The sequence below is a fragment of the Heterocephalus glaber genome, unplaced genomic scaffold, assembly GCF_053883595.1.
Source record: "Heterocephalus glaber isolate CG9 unplaced genomic scaffold, H.glaber_assembly_v1.0 deba00001600, whole genome shotgun sequence".
Taxonomy (NCBI): domain Eukaryota; kingdom Metazoa; phylum Chordata; class Mammalia; order Rodentia; family Bathyergidae; genus Heterocephalus; species Heterocephalus glaber.
In genome coordinates this window covers 21,790,448-21,794,662 of record NW_028258372.1, presented here as the reverse complement: position 1 = coordinate 21,794,662, position 4,215 = coordinate 21,790,448, and the positions used below count along the sequence as shown (strand labels likewise).

Below are 4,215 nucleotides of genomic sequence, written 5' to 3'. Positions count from 1 at the left end.
GGAGATGAGAATAACCTTGCCAGTAGGGGAGAGAAAGTTTAAGCTGTACAGCAAAGAGTATTGAAATAGAATCAGAATCCCAGGACATGTTAAAGAAAATTAAGTACAGAAAAAAAGTAGGTAATCATATTAGAGAAAAGTTTGAGCAATCCACAGATAAACAGACACAGACCAAATGGAAAAGGAGCATCTGTCAGTTCAGCTGGAAAATTATCAAATAACCCAGGCAAAATATGGCCTTGGGTAATATAATATGATTTTTTAAACAGATGAGCACCAAAGACAGTTTGTTGGTTGCTTACCTTTACTTTTTAAAAAACTCTATCACCTATCCTTTCCAAGTACTACAGTACTCCAGATTATTGTTCAGTTGTTCATCACTGCCTGATCCCTCAAGTTATATATTTCAGTAGAAGCTGCTCTCACCCATTGCTGGAAGGGACTCTCATTTGCCCAAGTCAGTTGGCATAGCCTACAGCCTAGTCATAATCACTGATTCAAAGATGGTTATGTGACCTTTATTGAAATGTGTAGAAAGAAAATATCTCTCCTAGATGTTATATATTCTATGGGTGTGAAGCTTGGAACCATTGTAGTCATGTTGACACTATGAGGAAAGACAACCTAAGGATGAAGCATACTAATGAAAAGTAGAAAAATAAGGTTATTAAGGACAATACTAAGCTACTGAGTCAACATCCTCTCAAGTTCAAACAACTCCCATACTTAACAAATTTGATTTCATCATAAAATAGTGACAAGTTGATAATGATATTGATGTAGCCCAGAAAATATTATAAGCATAATTAATAATGTAAAAATGGTTCCTGTATTTTAAAATATCTCCTGCCACATTATCTGGTACAAAAGAAATGCTCAATTAAAATACAAGATGAGTGGGGGGGAATCTCATTTTACCCCACACATGTTATTGCTTTAAAATGAGGGCTGGAAGGAGAGGTACGATGCTACAGGTTTGAGTTTGCAGATGCTGTTGGTAGTAAAGCAGTTGTGGTCATGAAAGGTAAGGGAAGAGAGGAAGAAAAAAATATGGAATATAATTTCTTCCATTTACTGTCTGTATCCAGAGATAAAGTGCCTGAGGACATAGGAAGAATGATCAGTAAGCAGTTTTCTCACATTTTCTCAGCCACTCTTTGAAATTAATTTATTCCTGAAAGCCAGCAACTCACAAGAAGAAAAAGTTAGTGTTCTTTTTCCCAGGACTTACTTTCCAGGACTGGGGGATCTGCCTAAAAGGGAAAATATCAGTGTTTATCAAAGCTCAAGTCTGACATCAATTCACTATGAAAACATTGTGGACCCAAATACTCTTTCTACTATTAGTAACTGTCTTCCCTTTTCCAAGATGCAAATTAATTAACCAGTAAATTCGACTAATAAACTAACATAGCCTTTCTGTGATGTTTGGAAAATCTTCAAATCTTCAAATATCTTCTGAATACTTGAGAAATATTCAGAGATTAGCTGGTTAAATAGAGAAGAAATTACTTCCGACAAGGAATAAAAAGTGCCTTTTCCACAGACTTCCTCTCCAGGACTTGTGTGCAGAGCTAGTGTATAATCCGTCAATGAGTGACACCCAGGAGCCCATTGCTAATGACCCTAAACATATTTTAAAATTCAAATAAGGCATCATTCTGCCTAATAAACAAGATCGTAAAGTGCATACACAAATGTCTGCGCTGCCATTGTTTAGAGGGATATTTTTGCTTTATGGACTAACCACATTAACTTTTATGGCAGCTAACTTCCTTCTGGAATAGTGGTGCTTTCAACTTATCAGGACTGTGTGTAGCCTTTAAGGGTGTGTGTTGTGTTACTGGGAGGCAGTTAATGAATATGTGCAAATTATACAGTGCAATTCAGCCATGTGGAGGAAGGAGTGAGATGAGCAGAGTGAATAAGGAAAGGAAGGAACTTACTCAACACCTTCTGCACTGTGGCAAAATCCTTGAAGGTTAGAAGGAACCCTGAACATGAGGAGCAGGGAGGCCAGAGATTAGCCACAAAGTAAGTATCGACTAACCTCCAGGCCTCAGCTCAAAGCCTGTTACTCCCCAAGTGTAGTGGCACATGCCTGTAGTCCCAGTACTCAGAGGATCACAAGCTTAAGTCTTGCCTGGGGAATTTAGCGAGACTGTCTCAAATTAAAAAAAAAAAAAAAAGGGCTGGTGATATAGTTCAGTGTGAAGGCCCTAGGTCTCATCCCCAGCACCACATCACCACCGCCACCACCACCGCAGCCTATTGTCAGGTGCACAAGTACACAGAGAGGTAAACGAGAAAGTTTCTGTTCTCCTGAGGCATATACTCTACTAGCAAGACAGATTACACACCTAGAAAGATGGTATCTCATACCCAATATTGACACCCATGAGCTAAAAGAGTTGCAGTCCTGATGTTGTAGGAGCTCACAGGAGGGCTGTGGGTTTGGGCAGTTAGAGAGGGAGAATGTCTGGCGGTTTTGAGCTGGGCTTTGAAGCAAGAGTAGTGCTGAATTGTTGGGTGAGTGAAAATGTGTGAATGAAACCACAGAGGTAAAAGAAAAGGCAGAGGAAGTGGTCCCTTGGTGACTCTGGGACATTCTTGTGCCCCTCTGCATGCCCACAAATTATCCCTTCGTTTTCTTTCTTCTAAGCAACAATGTAAAAGAAGATCATTTGAATGAATAAAACCAAGACAAAGTGCCAAGGAGCCCTTCTAGAATCCTTCAAAAAGAGTAATACTGTTGTCATGCTGGTTTACTCTTACTTCTGTATGTATAATTGATATCTGAATGCAGAAATTAAAAAAACAAGGGAAGAGTATAGACTCTGACTGTATACCAGTGGTTCTTCTCAGAAACTTAAGAATAGCAGTTGCACAACTATCTGAGGTCTGAACTCACTTCAGGCACAATATAAAACAGTTTAAAAGGAAATGTATAAACATCATCTTAGGAATGAGTTCAGGTTACAAAATAGTTAATTAAGGAAAGAGTCATTAGGCACAAGAGGAGAGCCATTTATTTGCGAATCTTTGTCATCATCAGTCATATTCCCAGCACAGGCTTTGCTGCTATCATGTGGACAGAGGAAAAAAGTAATAATAATGGGAAATGATGACCATGTCTTTTATAATTCTCAAAAATCCCACAGGTCTTTCCTGTAATTGCTAAAGGGTTTCCATATTCTTCATGAGCAATGCCTCTTTAGGAAGACGCTGGTTGATGTCATTGGTGCTGCAGAGGCCTGTTAGAGAGAAGATCAACATCTACTCAGTTGCCTTTTAAGATAATATTCTTCCCATCATTTGAAATGTCTGAAACTCAGGTCATGATTTTATCCTTTTTATTTCTGTTCTCACCCATAGACTAGTCCTTGCCAACCGCTCTTGGAGAAGGGCACCACCATCCATCCAGTGATCTGAGTCAAAACCCAGACTCTTGTTTCTTCTCTATCCTGATTTCCACTTCTCTCATCTCTATTCCCTTAGCATTTCTCCATTTTATCCCCTCCACGCAATCTACTTCGACATCCATTTGTCAGACTCTTTCCATTGCTCAGATGGAATATTTTAACAATCTCCCAGCTGGCCTCTGTTCTCTTATAACCAATTCTTCATAGTGAGTTATCCTCCCAAAACACAATTCTGTTCATGTTACTCCCCTAAACTAAACCCTTCATTTCTTCTAGGATAGGGTTCCAACAATTCAACTGGCATAAGAAAGTTTTCATGATGTACTCCCGGCCTACCTCATTAATCTTTTCTCTTTCCACATCCTCCATTTCTTATGTCTCACAGTTCAGCCTGAACAAATTTTATTTCCCTAATCTCCAAGTGTACCCCACACCCTCCTGATTCAACATCTTTGTCCAGGCTCTCTCCTTCCTGTCTGGAATGTTCTCTTTGGTGACCATGTCTACCTGGCTAACAAAGTTCATCATAAAGGCTCAGCTCAGGAGTCATCTATGATGTCCTTCCTGTCTGCTCCCATAAGACAACTCATTACTAATTCATTGCTCCTCTCAAACTTGTGCATTGTTCTGGTATAACATATTCCTACAGTGCCCCCCATTTGTATGTGTCTTCCCTTTTAGGACAAAGAAGAGGGATGATACTGTATTCTTCCTAGTTTTAGATTTATGTTTGCGTTGGTAACTGGCTCCTTGCTAGGCTCTGCCAAAGAGAACTGTAGGACAAGGCTGCAAA

General features: G+C 39.5%; 1 long non-coding RNA gene across 1 annotated transcript; it reads right to left on the bottom strand.

Annotated features, from left to right (window-relative positions):
* Window positions 1-3,122: 3,122 nt before the first annotated feature.
* On the bottom strand, window positions 3,123-3,910 carry LOC147823134 (uncharacterized). The gene is made up of 2 exons (XR_015444438.1): window positions 3,759-3,910; window positions 3,123-3,254 (listed from the first exon to the last, which is right to left on the bottom strand). It is a non-coding gene; the product is annotated as an uncharacterized LOC147823134 (long non-coding RNA).
* Between the last annotated feature and the right edge of the window lie 305 nt (window positions 3,911-4,215).